Source organism: Hyla sarda, unplaced genomic scaffold, assembly GCF_029499605.1.
Source record: "Hyla sarda isolate aHylSar1 unplaced genomic scaffold, aHylSar1.hap1 scaffold_303, whole genome shotgun sequence".
Taxonomy (NCBI): domain Eukaryota; kingdom Metazoa; phylum Chordata; class Amphibia; order Anura; family Hylidae; genus Hyla; species Hyla sarda.
This window is the reverse complement of record NW_026609748.1, coordinates 58,228-79,518: the sequence shown is the minus strand read 5'-3', so window position 1 is coordinate 79,518 and position 21,291 is coordinate 58,228. Positions and strand designations below refer to the sequence as shown.

At 46.2% G+C, this 21,291-nt stretch overlaps 10 non-coding genes across 10 annotated transcripts; all 10 read left to right on the top strand.

Moving 5' to 3' along the window:
* The first annotated feature begins 66 nt into the window (after window positions 1-66).
* On the top strand, window positions 67-257 carry LOC130327872 (U2 spliceosomal RNA). Its single transcript, XR_008872171.1, has one exon. It is a non-coding gene; the product is annotated as a U2 spliceosomal RNA (small nuclear RNA).
* A 2,078-nt stretch (window positions 258-2,335) lies between these two features.
* Window positions 2,336-2,525, top strand: LOC130327829 (U2 spliceosomal RNA). Its single transcript, XR_008872135.1, has one exon. It is a non-coding gene; the product is annotated as a U2 spliceosomal RNA (small nuclear RNA).
* Window positions 2,526-4,616: 2,091 nt separating this feature from the next.
* On the top strand, window positions 4,617-4,807 carry LOC130327871 (U2 spliceosomal RNA). The gene has a single exon (XR_008872170.1). It is a non-coding gene; the product is annotated as a U2 spliceosomal RNA (small nuclear RNA).
* Window positions 4,808-6,888: 2,081 nt separating this feature from the next.
* On the top strand, window positions 6,889-7,079 carry LOC130327870 (U2 spliceosomal RNA). Its single transcript, XR_008872169.1, has one exon. It is a non-coding gene; the product is annotated as a U2 spliceosomal RNA (small nuclear RNA).
* Window positions 7,080-9,159: 2,080 nt separating this feature from the next.
* Window positions 9,160-9,350, top strand: LOC130327869 (U2 spliceosomal RNA). The gene has a single exon (XR_008872168.1). It is a non-coding gene; the product is annotated as a U2 spliceosomal RNA (small nuclear RNA).
* A 2,092-nt stretch (window positions 9,351-11,442) lies between these two features.
* Window positions 11,443-11,633, top strand: LOC130327867 (U2 spliceosomal RNA). The gene has a single exon (XR_008872166.1). It is a non-coding gene; the product is annotated as a U2 spliceosomal RNA (small nuclear RNA).
* A 2,084-nt stretch (window positions 11,634-13,717) lies between these two features.
* On the top strand, window positions 13,718-13,908 carry LOC130327866 (U2 spliceosomal RNA). The gene has a single exon (XR_008872165.1). It is a non-coding gene; the product is annotated as a U2 spliceosomal RNA (small nuclear RNA).
* Window positions 13,909-15,997: 2,089 nt separating this feature from the next.
* Window positions 15,998-16,188, top strand: LOC130327865 (U2 spliceosomal RNA). Its single transcript, XR_008872164.1, has one exon. It is a non-coding gene; the product is annotated as a U2 spliceosomal RNA (small nuclear RNA).
* A 2,088-nt stretch (window positions 16,189-18,276) lies between these two features.
* LOC130327863 (U2 spliceosomal RNA) lies at window positions 18,277-18,467 on the top strand. Its single transcript, XR_008872163.1, has one exon. It is a non-coding gene; the product is annotated as a U2 spliceosomal RNA (small nuclear RNA).
* Window positions 18,468-20,563: 2,096 nt separating this feature from the next.
* On the top strand, window positions 20,564-20,754 carry LOC130327862 (U2 spliceosomal RNA). Its single transcript, XR_008872162.1, has one exon. It is a non-coding gene; the product is annotated as a U2 spliceosomal RNA (small nuclear RNA).
* The last annotated feature ends 537 nt before the right edge of the window (window positions 20,755-21,291 follow it).

Genomic DNA, 21,291 nt, shown 5'->3' with positions numbered 1-21,291 from the left:
TCCCTGACAGCAAGCAGTGATAGTGCCCATGAAGGGGACCTTGTTGGGCCCGCCCCTTTCACGGTTATCGCTTCTCGGCCTTTTGGCTAAGATCAAGTGTAGTATCTGTTCTTATCAGTTTAATATCTGATACGTCCCCTATCTGGGGACCATATATTAAATGGATTTTTGAGAACGGGGGCCGATTTCGAAGCTTGCTTCCGTCGCCCTATGCATTGACCCGATATGGCAGTATCTTCGGGTACAGTGCACCACCCCCTTACAGGGTTAAAAAGAAAGATTCCTACTTTCATTGCTACCTGCTTGCTGGCTAGCCAGCTAGCCAGCCCTGTGGGCCTTGCTGCTGCTGCTGCTGCAGCCAAAAAACAAAAGGTGGTGCTGCTGCTGCTTCTGCTTCTGCTTGTGTCTGGCCGCTGTTGGAGCGTCCAGGCACAGGACTTCTGCTGCTGCTGACTAAATGGCCTCCTTAATTGGATCATTTGAGTAGCCAGCACACCTGTGCAGGTAGGGCATGACATGATAGGCAGCTGCCTTGATAGCGGGTGGGTGCTGAATGTTCCTAATTGACAAAATAAGATTAATGCTTATGAAGAAATATAAAATCTCATCCCTTCCCCAATATCGCGCCACACCCCTACCCCTTAATTCCCTGGTTGAACTTGATGGACATATGTCTTTTTTCGACCGTACTAACTATGTAACTATGTAACATAACATGGGGGGGGGGGGTCTCCTGGCTGTTCACACAGGTGTGTCATTGCTGTACATTGACCATGCATTGCTTCTGTGGTATTGCAAAGGCAAAGACAAATGCTTCCAGCCATCCATTGCACTAATGGATTGGTCATCAGCTGGCTGTCTATGTCCCGCATCAATATAGACCAAAGTACAGAGGGTTAGGCTATGCTATTGTGCACCTACCTGATGCATCAGAAGGTGCGAGGCCCTTGCTAAATTCTGTGCACAGACTTTGAGATCTATGCTTTAGACTGTATCTAAACCTGCTCCAACATGGACTGACATTCTGGCCTACTTTCAGCCGATGCGACTTGTCTGTCGCTGAACAGTCGCTTTTTATGTATTCAGCACCTATGTATAATGTTGTAAAAATGCTCTAGAAGCTAAAGTCGCAGAAATGTCACACATATTTGGCCTGCAACTTTCTGTGCGACAAATTCAGACAGGAAAAATCTGTATAAATCCTTAGAAAATTATCCCCCAGTGTCTCCATCTGCTGGCGGTATTGAATAAGCATTGCTGCACTGATGGGGTATGCATTAGACGAAAAAAAAGAAGAAAAAGAAGAATAATACGCCCAGAAAAGAGGCGAAAAGGAGAAAAACGTAAAAAAACGTGAAAAAAAAGTAAGAGGAAGAGAAGGGAAAAAAAGGTGGAAATGGGTTTAAAAGTGATTTCGGCGGAGAAATATATATATATATATATATATATATATATATATATACGCGCACACACACACATATATATAAACGTATTCTCCGTTGAGATATTGCAGCCGCTGCTGTGTCCAGGCCCAGGAGCCTTAGCACTGTGCTGTGATGTCACTCAATACCACTGACATCACTAGGTGTAAACAACATCTCTCCTTTGCTGTGTATGTGACTATGGAGCTGTTTGGTGATGTCGTCTATTATGGCCTTCATAGAAGCAACAGGAGATTGTTGCATCCATCTAGAACCCTCAGAACTACAGTGCTATGATGTCACTCACTTCCACAGGCCTTGCAGAGTGTAAACAACAACAACCCAGCTTTGTTGTGTATGTAACCATAGGGATTTGTGATGTCACCTAGAACCTTCACAGCAGCGACAGCTTTATGAGGAGCATCAGCACTGCTCTGCCTGAGCAGAACCATCACCGCCATAGGTTGTCAAATAACCCGGGTTTAACCCACACAGGTAAGTCCAATGGGGTGCAGGCATGTCCTCTATGCTTACAGCTTCCCGTGGGTGTTGGTTTGATACCGTTTGGGGACAGCCAAGGAGGCATCTGCAGGCAACAAAGGTAGGTGTGTGCTTGTGTGTGTGTTTCCTATGCAGATCCTAAGCCCAGTGTCACATGCAAGTAGGAGGAGTAAGAAGGGTTCCTGGCAAATCCGGGTTATGGATTGCATTTAAAAAGGCCCCGTGGGAGTGCAATGGGCCCCTGTCTTGCTGCTTAGCAATAATTGTATGGGTTTAGGTTCTGCTGTGTGTACTGGTGGTTGACTGCCCCCCAGCCCAGAGTGTGCATGGAAAATTGTCTGGCAGCCTCCCTGACAGCAAGCAGTGATAGTGCCCATGAAGGGGACCTTGTTGGGCCCGCCCCTTTCACGGTTATCGCTTCTCGGCCTTTTGGCTAAGATCAAGTGTAGTATCTGTTCTTATCAGTTTAATATCTGATACGTCCCCTATCTGGGGACCATATATTAAATGGATTTTTGAGAACGGGGGCCGATTTCGAAGCTGCTTCCGTCGCCCTATGCATTGACCCGATATGGCAGTATCTTCGGGTACAGTGCACCACCCCCTTACAGGGTTAAAAAGAAAGATTCCTACTTTCATTGCTACCTGCTTGCTGGCTAGCCAGCTAGCCAGCCCTGTGGGCCTTGCTGCTGCTGCTGCTGCAGCCAAAAAACAAAAGGTGGTGCTGCTGCTGCTTCTGCTTCTGCTTGTGTCTGGCCGCTGTTGGAGCGTCCAGGCACAGGACTTCTGCTGCTGCTGACTAAATGGCCTCCTTAATTGGATCATTTGAGTAGCCAGCACACCTGTGCAGGTAGGGCATGACATGATAGGCAGCTGCCTTGATAGCGGGTGGGTGCTGAATGTTCCTAATTGACAAAATAAGATTAATGCTTATGAAGAAATATAAAATCTCATCCCTTCCCCAATATCGCGCCACACCCCTACCCCTTAATTCCCTGGTTGAACTTGATGGACATATGTCTTTTTTCGACCGTACTAACTATGTAACTATGTAACATAACATGGGGGGGGGGGGGTCTCCTGGCTGTTCACACAGGTGTGTCATTGCTGTACATTGACCATGCATTGCTTCTGTGGTATTGCAAAGGCAAAGACAAATGCTTCCAGCCATCCATTGCACTAATGGATCGGTCATCAGCTGGCTGTCTATGTCCCGCATCAATATAGACCAAAGTACAGAGGGTTAGGCTATGCTATTGTGCACCTACCTGATGCATCAGAAGGTGCGAGGCCCTTGCTAAATTCTGTGCACAGACTTTGAGATCTATGCTTTAGACTGTATCTAAACCTGCTCCAACATGGACTGACATTCTGGCCTACTTTCAGCCGATGCGACTTGTCTGTCGCTGAACAGTCGCTTTTTATGTATTCAGCACCTATGTATAATGTTGTAAAAATGCTCTAGAAGCTAAAGTCGCAGAAATGTCACACATATTTGGCCTGCAACTTTCTGTGCGACAAATTCAGACAGGAAAAATCAGTATAAATCCTTAGAAAATTATCCCCCAGTGTCTCCATCTGCTGGCGGTATTGAATAAGCATTGCTGCACTGATGGGGTATGCATTAGACGAAAAAAAAGAAGAAAAAGAAGAATAATACGCCCAGAAAAGAGGCGAAAAGGAGAAAAACGTAAAAAAACGTGAAAAAAAAGTAAGAGGAAGAGAAGGGAAAAAAAGGTGGAAATGGGTTTAAAAGTGATTTCGGCGGAGAAATATATATATATATATATATATATATATATATATATATATATATATATACGCGCACACACACACATATATATAAACGTATTCTCCGTTGAGATATTGCAGCCGCTGCTGTGTCCAGGCCCAGGAGCCTTAGCACTGTGCTGTGATGTCACTCAATACCACTGACATCACTAGGTGTAAACAACATCTCTCCTTTGCTGTGTATGTGACTATGGAGCTGTTTGGTGATGTCGTCTATTATGGCCTTCATAGAAGCAACAGGAGATTGTTGCATCCATCTAGAACCCTCAGAACTACAGTGCTATGATGTCACTCACTTCCACAGGCCTTGCAGAGTGTAAACAACAACAACCCAGCTTTGTTGTGTATGTAACCATAGGGATTTGTGATGTCACCTAGAACCTTCACAGCAGCGACAGCTTTATGAGGAGCATCAGCACTGCTCTGCCTGAGCAGAACCATCACCGCCATAGGTTGTCAAATAACCCGGGTTTAACCCACACAGGTAAGTCCAATGGGGTGCAGGCATGTCCTCTATGCTTACAGCTTCCCGTGGGTGTTGGTTTGATACCGTTTGGGGACAGCCAAGGAGGCATCTGCAGGCAACAAAGGTAGGTGTGTGCTTGTGTGTGTGTTTCCTATGCAGATCCTAAGCCCAGTGTCACATGCAAGTAGGAGGAGTAAGAAGGGTTCCTGGCAAATCCGGGTTATGGATTGCATTTAAAAAGGCCCCGTGGGAGTGCAATGGGCCCCTGTCTTGCTGCTTAGCAATAATGGTATGGGTTTAGGTTCTGCTGTGTGTACTGGTGGTTGACTGCCCCCCAGCCCAGAGTGTGCATGGAAAATTGTCTGGCAGCCTCCCTGACAGCAAGCAGTGATAGTGCCCATGAAGGGGACCTTGTTGGGCCCGCCCCTTTCACGGTTATCGCTTCTCGGCCTTTTGGCTAAGATCAAGTGTAGTATCTGTTCTTATCAGTTTAATATCTGATACGTCCCCTATCTGGGGACCATATATTAAATGGATTTTTGAGAACGGGGGCCGATTTCGAAGCTTGCTTCCGTCGCCCTATGCATTGACCCGATATGGCAGTATCTTCGGGTACAGTGCACCACCCCCTTACAGGGTTAAAAAGAAAGATTCCTACTTTCATTGCTACCTGCTTGCTGGCTAGCCAGCTAGCCAGCCCTGTGGGCCTTGCTGCTGCTGCTGCTGCAGCCAAAAAACAAAAGGTGGTGCTGCTGCTGCTTCTGCTTCTGCTTGTGTCTGGCCGCTGTTGGAGCGTCCAGGCACAGGACTTCTGCTGCTGCTGACTAAATGGCCTCCTTAATTGGATCATTTGAGTAGCCAGCACACCTGTGCAGGTAGGGCATGACATGATAGGCAGCTGCCTTGATAGCGGGTGGGTGCTGAATGTTCCTAATTGACAAAATAAGATTAATGCTTATGAAGAAATATAAAATCTCATCCCTTCCCCAATATCGCGCCACACCCCTACCCCTTAATTCCCTGGTTGAACTTGATGGACATATGTCTTTTTTCGACCGTACTAACTATGTAACTATGTAACATAACATGGGGGGGGGGGGGGTCTCCTGGCTGTTCACACAGGTGTGTCATTGCTGTACATTGACCATGCATTGCTTCTGTGGTATTGCAAAGGCAAAGACAAATGCTTCCAGCCATCCATTGCACTAATGGATTGGTCATCAGCTGGCTGTCTATGTCCCGCATCAATATAGACCAAAGTACAGAGGGTTAGGCTATGCTATTGTGCACCTACCTGATGCATCAGAAGGTGCGAGGCCCTTGCTAAATTCTGTGCACAGACTTTGAGATCTATGCTTTAGACTGTATCTAAACCTGCTCCAACATGGACTGACATTCTGGCCTACTTTCAGCCGATGCGACTTGTCTGTCGCTGAACAGTCGCTTTTTATGTATTCAGCACCTATGTATAATGTTGTAAAAATGCTCTAGAAGCTAAAGTCGCAGAAATGTCACACATATTTGGCCTGCAACTTTCTGTGCGACAAATTCAGACAGGAAAAATCAGTATAAATCCTTAGAAAATTATCCCCCAGTGTCTCCATCTGCTGGCGGTATTGAATAAGCATTGCTGCACTGATGGGGTATGCATTAGACGAAAAAAAAGAAGAAAAAGAAGAATAATACGCCCAGAAAAGAGGCGAAAAGGAGAAAAACGTAAAAAAACGTGAAAAAAAAGTAAGAGGAAGAGAAGGGAAAAAAAGGTGGAAATGGGTTTAAAAGTGATTTCGGCGGAGAATATATATATATATATATATATATATATATATATATATACGCGCACACACACACATATATATAAACGTATTCTCCGTTGAGATATTGCAGCCGCTGCTGTGTCCAGGCCCAGGAGCCTTAGCACTGTGCTGTGATGTCACTCAATACCACTGACATCACTAGGTGTAAACAACATCTCTCCTTTGCTGTGTATGTGACTATGGAGCTGTTTGGTGATGTCGTCTATTATGGCCTTCATAGAAGCAACAGGAGATTGTTGCATCCATCTAGAACCCTCAGAACTACAGTGCTATGATGTCACTCACTTCCACAGGCCTTGCAGAGTGTAAACAACAACAACCCAGCTTTGTTGTGTATGTAACCATAGGGATTTGTGATGTCACCTAGAACCTTCACAGCAGCGACAGCTTTATGAGGAGCATCAGCACTGCTCTGCCTGAGCAGAACCATCACCGCCATAGGTTGTCAAATAACCCGGGTTTAACCCACACAGGTAAGTCCAATGGGGTGCAGGCATGTCCTCTATGCTTACAGCTTCCCGTGGGTGTTGGTTTGATACCGTTTGGGGACAGCCAAGGAGGCATCTGCAGGCAACAAAGGTAGGTGTGTGCTTGTGTGTGTGTTTCCTATGCAGATCCTAAGCCCAGTGTCACATGCAAGTAGGAGGAGTAAGAAGGGTTCCTGGCAAATCCGGGTTATGGATTGCATTTAAAAAGGCCCCGTGGGAGTGCAATGGGCCCCTGTCTTGCTGCTTAGCAATAATGGTATGGGTTTAGGTTCTGCTGTGTGTACTGGTGGTTGACTGCCCCCCAGCCCAGAGTGTGCATGGAAAATTGTCTGGCAGCCTCCCTGACAGCAAGCAGTGATAGTGCCCATGAAGGGGACCTTGTTGGGCCCGCCCCTTTCACGGTTATCGCTTCTCGGCCTTTTGGCTAAGATCAAGTGTAGTATCTGTTCTTATCAGTTTAATATCTGATACGTCCCCTATCTGGGGACCATATATTAAATGGATTTTTGAGAACGGGGGCCGATTTCGAAGCTTGCTTCCGTCGCCCTATGCATTGACCCGATATGGCAGTATCTTCGGGTACAGTGCACCACCCCCTTACAGGGTTAAAAAGAAAGATTCCTACTTTCATTGCTACCTGCTTGCTGGCTAGCCAGCTAGCCAGCCCTGTGGGCCTTGCTGCTGCTGCTGCTGCAGCCAAAAAACAAAAGGTGGTGCTGCTGCTGCTTCTGCTTCTGCTTGTGTCTGGCCGCTGTTGGAGCGTCCAGGCACAGGACTTCTGCTGCTGCTGACTAAATGGCCTCCTTAATTGGATCATTTGAGTAGCCAGCACACCTGTGCAGGTAGGGCATGACATGATAGGCAGCTGCCTTGATAGCGGGTGGGTGCTGAATGTTCCTAATTGACAAAATAAGATTAATGCTTATGAAGAAATATAAAATCTCATCCCTTCCCCAATATCGCGCCACACCCCTACCCCTTAATTCCCTGGTTGAACTTGATGGACATATGTCTTTTTTCGACCGTACTAACTATGTAACTATGTAACATAACATGGGGGGGGGGGGTCTCCTGGCTGTTCACACAGGTGTGTCATTGCTGTACATTGACCATGCATTGCTTCTGTGGTATTGCAAAGGCAAAGACAAATGCTTCCAGCCATCCATTGCACTAATGGATTGGTCATCAGCTGGCTGTCTATGTCCCGCATCAATATAGACCAAAGTACAGAGGGTTAGGCTATGCTATTGTGCACCTACCTGATGCATCAGAAGGTGCGAGGCCCTTGCTAAATTCTGTGCACAGACTTTGAGATCTATGCTTTAGACTGTATCTAAACCTGCTCCAACATGGACTGACATTCTGGCCTACTTTCAGCCGATGCGACTTGTCTGTCGCTGAACAGTCGCTTTTTATGTATTCAGCACCTATGTATAATGTTGTAAAAATGCTCTAGAAGCTAAAGTCGCAGAAATGTCACACATATTTGGCCTGCAACTTTCTGTGCGACAAATTCAGACAGGAAAAATCTGTATAAATCCTTAGAAAATTATCCCCCAGTGTCTCCATCTGCTGGCGGTATTGAATAAGCATTGCTGCACTGATGGGGTATGCATTAGACGAAAAAAAAGAAGAAAAAGAAGAATAATACGCCCAGAAAAGAGGCGAAAAGGAGAAAAACGTAAAAAAACGTGAAAAAAAAGTAAGAGGAAGAGAAGGGAAAAAAAGGTGGAAATGGGTTTAAAAGTGATTTCGGCGGAGAAATATATATATATATATATATATATATATATATATATATACGCGCACACACACACATATATATAAACGTATTCTCCGTTGAGATATTGCAGCCGCTGCTGTGTCCAGGCCCAGGAGCCTTAGCACTGTGCTGTGATGTCACTCAATACCACTGACATCACTAGGTGTAAACAACATCTCTCCTTTGCTGTGTATGTGACTATGGAGCTGTTTGGTGATGTCGTCTATTATGGCCTTCATAGAAGCAACAGGAGATTGTTGCATCCATCTAGAACCCTCAGAACTACAGTGCTATGATGTCACTCACTTCCACAGGCCTTGCAGAGTGTAAACAACAACAACCCAGCTTTGTTGTGTATGTAACCATAGGGATTTGTGATGTCACCTAGAACCTTCACAGCAGCGACAGCTTTATGAGGAGCATCAGCACTGCTCTGCCTGAGCAGAACCATCACCGCCATAGGTTGTCAAATAACCCGGGTTTAACCCACACAGGTAAGTCCAATGGGGTGCAGGCATGTCCTCTATGCTTACAGCTTCCCGTGGGTGTTGGTTTGATACCGTTTGGGGACAGCCAAGGAGGCATCTGCAGGCAACAAAGGTAGGTGTGTGCTTGTGTGTGTGTTTCCTATGCAGATCCTAAGCCCAGTGTCACATGCAAGTAGGAGGAGTAAGAAGGGTTCCTGGCAAATCCGGGTTATGGATTGCATTTAAAAAGGCCCCGTGGGAGTGCAATGGGCCCCTGTCTTGCTGCTTAGCAATAATGGTATGGGTTTAGGTTCTGCTGTGTGTACTGGTGGTTGACTGCCCCCCAGCCCAGAGTGTGCATGGAAAATTGTCTGGCAGCCTCCCTGACAGCAAGCAGTGATAGTGCCCATGAAGGGGACCTTGTTGGGCCCGCCCCTTTCACGGTTATCGCTTCTCGGCCTTTTGGCTAAGATCAAGTGTAGTATCTGTTCTTATCAGTTTAATATCTGATACGTCCCCTATCTGGGGACCATATATTAAATGGATTTTTGAGAACGGGGGCCGATTTCGAAGCTTGCTTCCGTCGCCCTATGCATTGACCCGATATGGCAGTATCTTCGGGTACAGTGCACCACCCCCTTACAGGGTTAAAAAGAAAGATTCCTACTTTCATTGCTACCTGCTTGCTGGCTAGCCAGCTAGCCAGCCCTGTGGGCCTTGCTGCTGCTGCTGCTGCAGCCAAAAAACAAAAGGTGGTGCTGCTGCTGCTTCTGCTTCTGCTTGTGTCTGGCCGCTGTTGGAGCGTCCAGGCACAGGACTTCTGCTGCTGCTGACTAAATGGCCTCCTTAATTGGATCATTTGAGTAGCCAGCACACCTGTGCAGGTAGGGCATGACATGATAGGCAGCTGCCTTGATAGCGGGTGGGTGCTGAATGTTCCTAATTGACAAAATAAGATTAATGCTTATGAAGAAATATAAAATCTCATCCCTTCCCCAATATCGCGCCACACCCCTACCCCTTAATTCCCTGGTTGAACTTGATGGACATATGTCTTTTTTCGACCGTACTAACTATGTAACTATGTAACATAACATGGGGGGGGGGGGGGTCTCCTGGCTGTTCACACAGGTGTGTCATTGCTGTACATTGACCATGCATTGCTTCTGTGGTATTGCAAAGGCAAAGACAAATGCTTCCAGCCATCCATTGCACTAATGGATTGGTCATCAGCTGGCTGTCTATGTCCCGCATCAATATAGACCAAAGTACAGAGGGTTAGGCTATGCTATTGTGCACCTACCTGATGCATCAGAAGGTGCGAGGCCCTTGCTAAATTCTGTGCACAGACTTTGAGATCTATGCTTTAGACTGTATCTAAACCTGCTCCAACATGGACTGACATTCTGGCCTACTTTCAGCCGATGCGACTTGTCTGTCGCTGAACAGTCGCTTTTTATGTATTCAGCACCTATGTATAATGTTGTAAAAATGCTCTAGAAGCTAAAGTCGCAGAAATGTCACACATATTTGGCCTGCAACTTTCTGTGCGACAAATTCAGACAGGAAAAATCTGTATAAATCCTTAGAAAATTATCCCCCAGTGTCTCCATCTGCTGGCGGTATTGAATAAGCATTGCTGCACTGATGGGGTATGCATTAGACGAAAAAAAAGAAGAAAAAGAAGAATAATACGCCCAGAAAAGAGGCGAAAAGGAGAAAAACGTAAAAAAACGTGAAAAAAAAGTAAGAGGAAGAGAAGGGAAAAAAGGTGGAAATGGGTTTAAAAGTGATTTCGGCGGAGAAATATATATATATATATATATATATATATATATATATATATATATACGCGCACACACACACATATATATATAAACGTATTCTCCGTTGAGATATTGCAGCCGCTGCTGTGTCCAGGCCCAGGAGCCTTAGCACTGTGCTGTGATGTCACTCAATACCACTGACATCACTAGGTGTAAACAACATCTCTCCTTTGCTGTGTATGTGACTATGGAGCTGTTTGGTGATGTCGTCTATTATGGCCTTCATAGAAGCAACAGGAGATTGTTGCATCCATCTAGAACCCTCAGAACTACAGTGCTATGATGTCACTCACTTCCACAGGCCTTGCAGAGTGTAAACAACAACAACCCAGCTTTGTTGTGTATGTAACCATAGGGATTTGTGATGTCACCTAGAACCTTCACAGCAGCGACAGCTTTATGAGGAGCATCAGCACTGCTCTGCCTGAGCAGAACCATCACCGCCATAGGTTGTCAAATAACCCGGGTTTAACCCACACAGGTAAGTCCAATGGGGTGCAGGCATGTCCTCTATGCTTACAGCTTCCCGTGGGTGTTGGTTTGATACCGTTTGGGGACAGCCAAGGAGGCATCTGCAGGCAACAAAGGTAGGTGTGTGCTTGTGTGTGTGTTTCCTATGCAGATCCTAAGCCCAGTGTCACATGCAAGTAGGAGGAGTAAGAAGGGTTCCTGGCAAATCCGGGTTATGGATTGCATTTAAAAAGGCCCCGTGGGAGTGCAATGGGCCCCTGTCTTGCTGCTGCTTAGCAATAATGGTATGGGTTTAGGTTCTGCTGTGTGTACTGGTGGTTGACTGCCCCCCAGCCCAGAGTGTGCATGGAAAATTGTCTGGCAGCCTCCCTGACAGCAAGCAGTGATAGTGCCCATGAAGGGGACCTTGTTGGGCCCGCCCCTTTCACGGTTATCGCTTCTCGGCCTTTTGGCTAAGATCAAGTGTAGTATCTGTTCTTATCAGTTTAATATCTGATACGTCCCCTATCTGGGGACCATATATTAAATGGATTTTTGAGAACGGGGGCCGATTTCGAAGCTTGCTTCCGTCGCCCTATGCATTGACCCGATATGGCAGTATCTTCGGGTACAGTGCACCACCCCCTTACAGGGTTAAAAAGAAAGATTCCTACTTTCATTGCTACCTGCTTGCTGGCTAGCCAGCTAGCCAGCCCTGTGGGCCTTGCTGCTGCTGCTGCTGCAGCCAAAAAACAAAAGGTGGTGCTGCTGCTGCTTCTGCTTCTGCTTGTGTCTGGCCGCTGTTGGAGCGTCCAGGCACAGGACTTCTGCTGCTGCTGACTAAATGGCCTCCTTAATTGGATCATTTGAGTAGCCAGCACACCTGTGCAGGTAGGGCATGACATGATAGGCAGCTGCCTTGATAGCGGGTGGGTGCTGAATGTTCCTAATTGACAAAATAAGATTAATGCTTATGAAGAAATATAAAATCTCATCCCTTCCCCAATATCGCGCCACACCCCTACCCCTTAATTCCCTGGTTGAACTTGATGGACATATGTCTTTTTTCGACCGTACTAACTATGTAACTATGTAACATAACATGGGGGGGGGGGGGTCTCCTGGCTGTTCACACAGGTGTGTCATTGCTGTACATTGACCATGCATTGCTTCTGTGGTATTGCAAAGGCAAAGACAAATGCTTCCAGCCATCCATTGCACTAATGGATTGGTCATCAGCTGGCTGTCTATGTCCCGCATCAATATAGACCAAAGTACAGAGGGTTAGGCTATGCTATTGTGCACCTACCTGATGCATCAGAAGGTGCGAGGCCCTTGCTAAATTCTGTGCACAGACTTTGAGATCTATGCTTTAGACTGTATCTAAACCTGCTCCAACATGGACTGACATTCTGGCCTACTTTCAGCCGATGCGACTTGTCTGTCGCTGAACAGTCGCTTTTTATGTATTCAGCACCTATGTATAATGTTGTAAAAATGCTCTAGAAGCTAAAGTCGCAGAAATGTCACACATATTTGGCCTGCAACTTTCTGTGCGACAAATTCAGACAGGAAAAATCTGTATAAATCCTTAGAAAATTATCCCCCAGTGTCTCCATCTGCTGGCGGTATTGAATAAGCATTGCTGCACTGATGGGGTATGCATTAGACGAAAAAAAAGAAGAAAAAGAAGAATAATACGCCCAGAAAAGAGGCGAAAAGGAGAAAAACGTAAAAAAACGTGAAAAAAAAGTAAGAGGAAGAGAAGGGAAAAAAGGTGGAAATGGGTTTAAAAGTGATTTCGGCGGAGAAATATATATATATATATATATATATATATATATATATATATATACGCGCACACACACACATATATATAAACGTATTCTCCGTTGAGATATTGCAGCCGCTGCTGTGTCCAGGCCCAGGAGCCTTAGCACTGTGCTGTGATGTCACTCAATACCACTGACATCACTAGGTGTAAACAACATCTCTCCTTTGCTGTGTATGTGACTATGGAGCTGTTTGGTGATGTCGTCTATTATGGCCTTCATAGAAGCAACAGGAGATTGTTGCATCCATCTAGAACCCTCAGAACTACAGTGCTATGATGTCACTCACTTCCACAGGCCTTGCAGAGTGTAAACAACAACAACCCAGCTTTGTTGTGTATGTAACCATAGGGATTTGTGATGTCACCTAGAACCTTCACAGCAGCGACAGCTTTATGAGGAGCATCAGCACTGCTCTGCCTGAGCAGAACCATCACCGCCATAGGTTGTCAAATAACCCGGGTTTAACCCACACAGGTAAGTCCAATGGGGTGCAGGCATGTCCTCTATGCTTACAGCTTCCCGTGGGTGTTGGTTTGATACCGTTTGGGGACAGCCAAGGAGGCATCTGCAGGCAACAAAGGTAGGTGTGTGCTTGTGTGTGTGTTTCCTATGCAGATCCTAAGCCCAGTGTCACATGCAAGTAGGAGGAGTAAGAAGGGTTCCTGGCAAATCCGGGTTATGGATTGCATTTAAAAAGGCCCCGTGGGAGTGCAATGGGCCCCTGTCTTGCTGCTTAGCAATAATGGTATGGGTTTAGGTTCTGCTGTGTGTACTGGTGGTTGACTGCCCCCCAGCCCAGAGTGTGCATGGAAAATTGTCTGGCAGCCTCCCTGACAGCAAGCAGTGATAGTGCCCATGAAGGGGACCTTGTTGGGCCCGCCCCTTTCACGGTTATCGCTTCTCGGCCTTTTGGCTAAGATCAAGTGTAGTATCTGTTCTTATCAGTTTAATATCTGATACGTCCCCTATCTGGGGACCATATATTAAATGGATTTTTGAGAACGGGGGCCGATTTCGAAGCTTGCTTCCGTCGCCCTATGCATTGACCCGATATGGCAGTATCTTCGGGTACAGTGCACCACCCCCTTACAGGGTTAAAAAGAAAGATTCCTACTTTCATTGCTACCTGCTTGCTGGCTAGCCAGCTAGCCAGCCCTGTGGGCCTTGCTGCTGCTGCTGCTGCAGCCAAAAAACAAAAGGTGGTGCTGCTGCTGCTTCTGCTTCTGCTTGTGTCTGGCCGCTGTTGGAGCGTCCAGGCACAGGACTTCTGCTGCTGCTGACTAAATGGCCTCCTTAATTGGATCATTTGAGTAGCCAGCACACCTGTGCAGGTAGGGCATGACATGATAGGCAGCTGCCTTGATAGCGGGTGGGTGCTGAATGTTCCTAATTGACAAAATAAGATTAATGCTTATGAAGAAATATAAAATCTCATCCCTTCCCCAATATCGCGCCACACCCCTACCCCTTAATTCCCTGGTTGAACTTGATGGACATATGTCTTTTTTCGACCGTACTAACTATGTAACTATGTAACATAACATGGGGGGGGGGGGTCTCCTGGCTGTTCACACAGGTGTGTCATTGCTGTACATTGACCATGCATTGCTTCTGTGGTATTGCAAAGGCAAAGACAAATGCTTCCAGCCATCCATTGCACTAATGGATTGGTCATCAGCTGGCTGTCTATGTCCCGCATCAATATAGACCAAAGTACAGAGGGTTAGGCTATGCTATTGTGCACCTACCTGATGCATCAGAAGGTGCGAGGCCCTTGCTAAATTCTGTGCACAGACTTTGAGATCTATGCTTTAGACTGTATCTAAACCTGCTCCAACATGGACTGACATTCTGGCCTACTTTCAGCCGATGCGACTTGTCTGTCGCTGAACAGTCGCTTTTTATGTATTCAGCACCTATGTATAATGTTGTAAAAATGCTCTAGAAGCTAAAGTCGCAGAAATGTCACACATATTTGGCCTGCAACTTTCTGTGCGACAAATTCAGACAGGAAAAATCTGTATAAATCCTTAGAAAATTATCCCCCAGTGTCTCCATCTGCTGGCGGTATTGAATAAGCATTGCTGCACTGATGGGGTATGCATTAGACGAAAAAAAAGAAGAAAAAGAAGAATAATACGCCCAGAAAAGAGGCGAAAAGGAGAAAAACGTAAAAAAACGTGAAAAAAAAGTAAGAGGAAGAGAAGGGAAAAAAGGTGGAAATGGGTTTAAAAGTGATTTCGGCGGAGAAATATATATACATATATATATATATATATATATATATATATATATATATACGCGCACACACACACATATATATAAACGTATTCTCCGTTGAGATATTGCAGCCGCTGCTGTGTCCAGGCCCAGGAGCCTTAGCACTGTGCTGTGATGTCACTCAATACCACTGACATCACTAGGTGTAAACAACATCTCTCCTTTGCTGTGTATGTGACTATGGAGCTGTTTGGTGATGTCGTCTATTATGGCCTTCATAGAAGCAACAGGAGATTGTTGCATCCATCTAGAACCCTCAGAACTACAGTGCTATGATGTCACTCACTTCCACAGGCCTTGCAGAGTGTAAACAACAACAACCCAGCTTTGTTGTGTATGTAACCATAGGGATTTGTGATGTCACCTAGAACCTTCACAGCAGCGACAGCTTTATGAGGAGCATCAGCACTGCTCTGCCTGAGCAGAACCATCACCGCCATAGGTTGTCAAATAACCCGGGTTTAACCCACACAGGTAAGTCCAATGGGGTGCAGGCATGTCCTCTATGCTTACAGCTTCCCGTGGGTGTTGGTTTGATACCGTTTGGGGACAGCCAAGGAGGCATCTGCAGGCAACAAAGGTAGGTGTGTGCTTGTGTGTGTGTTTCCTATGCAGATCCTAAGCCCAGTGTCACATGCAAGTAGGAGGAGTAAGAAGGGTTCCTGGCAAATCCGGGTTATGGATTGCATTTAAAAAGGCCCCGTGGGAGTGCAATGGGCCCCTGTCTTGCTGCTTAGCAATAATGGTATGGGTTTAGGTTCTGCTGTGTGTACTGGTGGTTGACTGCCCCCCAGCCCAGAGTGTGCATGGAAAATTGTCTGGCAGCCTCCCTGACAGCAAGCAGTGATAGTGCCCATGAAGGGGACCTTGTTGGGCCCGCCCCTTTCACGGTTATCGCTTCTCGGCCTTTTGGCTAAGATCAAGTGTAGTATCTGTTCTTATCAGTTTAATATCTGATACGTCCCCTATCTGGGGACCATATATTAAATGGATTTTTGAGAACGGGGGCCGATTTCGAAGCTTGCTTCCGTCGCCCTATGCATTGACCCGATATGGCAGTATCTTCGGGTACAGTGCACCACCCCCTTACAGGGTTAAAAAGAAAGATTCCTACTTTCATTGCTACCTGCTTGCTGGCTAGCCAGCTAGCCAGCCCTGTGGGCCTTGCTGCTGCTGCTGCTGCAGCCAAAAAACAAAAGGTGGTGCTGCTGCTGCTTCTGCTTCTGCTTGTGTCTGGCCGCTGTTGGAGCGTCCAGGCACAGGACTTCTGCTGCTGCTGACTAAATGGCCTCCTTAATTGGATCATTTGAGTAGCCAGCACACCTGTGCAGGTAGGGCATGACATGATAGGCAGCTGCCTTGATAGCGGGTGGGTGCTGAATGTTCCTAATTGACAAAATAAGATTAATGCTTATGAAGAAATATAAAATCTCATCCCTTCCCCAATATCGCGCCACACCCCTACCCCTTAATTCCCTGGTTGAACTTGATGGACATATGTCTTTTTTCGACCGTACTAACTATGTAACTATGTAACATAACATGGGGGGGGGGGGGGTCTCCTGGCTGTTCACACAGGTGTGTCATTGCTGTACATTGACCATGCATTGCTTCTGTGGTATTGCAAAGGCAAAGACAAATGCTTCCAGCCATCCATTGCACTAATGGATTGGTCATCAGCTGGCTGTCTATGTCCCGCATCAATATAGACCAAAGTACAGAGGGTTAGGCTATGCTATTGTGCACCTACCTGATGCATCAGAAGGTGCGAGGCCCTTGCTAAATTCTGTGCACAGACTTTGAGATCTATGCTTTAGACTGTATCTAAACCTGCTCCAACATGGACTGACATTCTGGCCTACTTTCAGCCGATGCGACTTGTCTGTCGCTGAACAGTCGCTTTTTATGTATTCAGCACCTATGTATAATGTTGTAAAAATGCTCTAGAAGCTAAAGTCGCAGAAATGTCACACATATTTGGCCTGCAACTTTCTGTGCGACAAATTCAGACAGGAAAAATCAGTATAAATCCTTAGAAAATTATCCCCCAGTGTCTCCATCTGCTGGCGGTATTGAATAAGCATTGCTGCACTGATGGGGTATGCATTAGACGAAAAAAAAGAAGAAAAAGAAGAATAATACGCCCAGAAAAGAGGCGAAAAGGAGAAAAACTTAAAAAAACGTGAAAAAAAAGTAAGAGGAAGAGAAGGGAAAAAAAGGTGGAAATGGGTTTAAAAGTGATTTCGGCGGAGAAATATATATATATATATATATATATATATATATATATATATATATACGCGCACACACACACATATATATAAACGTATTCTCCGTTGAGATATTGCAGCCGCTGCTGTGTCCAGGCCCAGGAGCCTTAGCACTGTGCTGTGATGTCACTCAATACCACTGACATCACTAGGTGTAAACAACATCTCTCCTTTGCTGTGTATGTGACTATGGAGCTGTTTGGTGATGTCGTCTATTATGGCCTTCATAGAAGCAACAGGAGATTGTTGCATCCATCTAGAACCCTCAGAACTACAGTGCTATGATGTCACTCACTTCCACAGGCCTTGCAGAGTGTAAACAACAACAACCCAGCTTTGTTGTGTATGTAACCATAGGGATTTGTGATGTCACCTAGAACCTTCACAGCAGCGACAGCTTTATGAGGAGCATCAGCACTGCTCTGCCTGAGCAGAACCATCACCGCCATAGGTTGTCAAATAACCCGGGTTTAACCCACACAGGTAAGTCCAATGGGGTGCAGGCATGTCCTCTATGCTTACAGCTTCCCGTGGGTGTTGGTTTGATACCGTTTGGGGACAGCCAAGGAGGCATCTGCAGGCAACAAAGGTAGGTGTGTGCTTGTGTGTGTGTTTCCTATGCAGATCCTAAGCCCAGTGTCACATGCAAGTAGGAGGAGTAAGAAGGGTTCCTGGCAAATCCGGGTTATGGATTGCATTTAAAAAGGCCCCGTGGGAGTGCAATGGGCCCCTGTCTTGCTGCTTAGCAATAATGGTATGGGTTTAGGTTCTGCTGTGTGTACTGGTGGTTGACTGCCCCCCAGCCCAGAGTGTGCATGGAAAATTGTCTGGCAGCCTCCCTGACAGCAAGCAGTGATAGTGCCCATGAAGGGGACCTTGTTGGGCCCGCCCCTTTCACGGTTATCGCTTCTCGGCCTTTTGGCTAAGATCAAGTGTAGTATCTGTTCTTATCAGTTTAATATCTGATACGTCCCCTATCTGGGGACCATATATTAAATGGATTTTTGAGAACGGGGGCCGATTTCGAAGCTTGCTTCCGTCGCCCTATGCATTGACCCGATATGGCAGTATCTTCGGGTACAGTGCACCACCCCCTTACAGGGTTAAAAAGAAAGATTCCTACTTTCATTGCTACCTGCTTGCTGGCTAGCCAGCTAGCCAGCCCTGTGGGCCTTGCTGCTGCTGCTGCTGCAGCCAAAAAACAAAAGGTGGTGCTGCTGCTGCTTCTGCTTCTGCTTGTGTCTGGCCGCTGTTGGAGCGTCCAGGCACAGGACTTCTGCTGCTGCTGACTAAATGGCCTCCTTAATTGGATCATTTGAGTAGCCAGCACACCTGTGCAGGTAGGGCATGACATGATAGGCAGCTGCCTTGATAGCGGGTGGGTGCTGAATGTTCCTAATTGACAAAATAAGATTAATGCTTATGAAGAAATATAAAATCTCATCCCTTCCCCAATATCGCGCCACACCCCTACCCCTTAATTCCCTGGTTGAACTTGATGGACATATGTCTTTTTTCGACCGTACTAACTATGTAACTATGTAACATAACATGGGGGGGGGGGGGTCTCCTGGCTGTTCACACAGGTGTGTCATTGCTGTACATTGACCATGCATTGCTTCTGTGGTATTGCAAAGGCAAAGACAAATGCTTCCAGCCATCCATTGCACTAATGGATTGGTCATCAGCTGGCTGTCTATGTCCCGCATCAATATAGACCAAAGTACAGAGGGTTAGGCTATGCTATTGTGCACCTACCTGATGCATCAGAAGGTGCGAGGCCCTTGCTAAATTCTGTGCACAGACTTTGAGATCTATGCTTTAGACTGTATCTAAACCTGCTCCAACATGGACTGACATTCTGGCCTACTTTCAGCCGATGCGACTTGTCTGTCGCTGAACAGTCGCTTTTTATGTATTCAGCACCTATGTATAATGTTGTAAAAATGCTCTAGAAGCTAAAGTCGCAGAAATGTCACACATATTTGGCCTGCAACTTTCTGTGCGACAAATTCAGACAGGAAAAATCAGTATAAATCCTTAGAAAATTATCCCCCAGTGTCTCCATCTGCTGGCGGTATTGAATAAGCATTGCTGCACTGATGGGGTATGCATTAGACGAAAAAAAAGAAGAAAAAGAAGAATAATACGCCCAGAAAAGAGGCGAAAAGGAGAAAAACGTAAAAAAACGTGAAAAAAAAGTAAGAGGAAGAGAAGGGAAAAAAGGTGGAAATGGGTTTAAAAGTGATTTCGGCGGAGAAATATATATATATATATATATATATATATATATATATATATATATATATATATATACGCGCACACACACACATATATATAAACGTATTCTCCGTTGAGATATTGCAGCCGCTGCTGTGTCCAGGCCCAGGAGCCTTAGCACTGTGCTGTGATGTCACTCAATACCACTGACATCACTAGGTGTAAACAACATCTCTCCTTTGCTGTGTATGTGACTATGGAGCTGTTTGGTGATGTCGTCTATTATGGCCTTCATAGAAGCAACAGGAGATTGTTGCATCCATCTAGAACCCTCAGAACTACAGTGCTATGATGTCACTCACTTCCACAGGCCTTGCAGAGTGTAAACAACAACAACCCAGCTTTGTTGTGTATGTAACCATAGGGATTTGTGATGTCACCTAGAACCTTCACAGCAGCGACAGCTTTATGAGGAGCATCAGCACTGCTCTGCCTGAGCAGAACCATCACCGCCATAGGTTGTCAAATAACCCGGGTTTAACCCACACAGGTAAGTCCAATGGGGTGCAGGCATGTCCTCTATGCTTACAGCTTCCCGTGGGTGTTGGTTTGATACCGTTTGGGGACAGCCAAGGAGGCATCTGCAGGCAACAAAGGTAGGTGTGTGCTTGTGTGTGTGTTTCCTATGCAGATCCTAAGCCCAGTGTCACATGCAAGTAGGAGGAGTAAGAAGGGTTCCTGGCAAATCCGGGTTATGGATTGCATTTAAAAAGGCCCCGTGGGAGTGCAATGGGCCCCTGTCTTGCTGCTTAGCAATAATGGTATGGGTTTAGGTTCTGCTGTGTGTACTGGTGGTTGACTGCCCCCCAGCCCAGAGTGTGCATGGAAAATTGTCTGGCAGCCTCCCTGACAGCAAGCAGTGATAGTGCCCATGAAGGGGACCTTGTTGGGCCCGCCCCTTTCACGGTTATCGCTTCTCGGCCTTTTGGCTAAGATCAAGTGTAGTATCTGTTCTTATCAGTTTAATATCTGATACGTCCCCTATCTGGGGACCATATATTAAATGGATTTTTGAGAACGGGGGCCGATTTCGAAGCTTGCTTCCGTCGCCCTATGCATTGACCCGATATGGCAGTATCTTCGGGTACAGTGCACCACCCCCTTACAGGGTTAAAAAGAAAGATTCCTACTTTCATTGCTACCTGCTTGCTGGCTAGCCAGCTAGCCAGCCCTGTGGGCCTTGCTGCTGCTGCTGCTGCAGCCAAAAAACAAAAGGTGGTGCTGCTGCTGCTTCTGCTTCTGCTTGTGTCTGGCCGCTGTTGGAGCGTCCAGGCACAGGACTTCTGCTGCTGCTGACTAAATGGCCTCCTTAATTGGATCATTTGAGTAGCCAGCACACCTGTGCAGGTAGGGCATGACATGATAGGCAGCTGCCTTGATAGCGGGTGGGTGCTGAATGTTCCTAATTGACAAAATAAGATTAATGCTTATGAAGAAATATAAAATCTCATCCCTTCCCCAATATCGCGCCACACCCCTACCCCTTAATTCCCTGGTTGAACTTGATGGACATATGTCTTTTTTCGACCGTACTAACTATGTAACTATGTAACATAACATGGGGGGGGGGGGGGTCTCCTGGCTGTTCACACAGGTGTGTCATTGCTGTACATTGACCATGCATTGCTTCTGTGGTA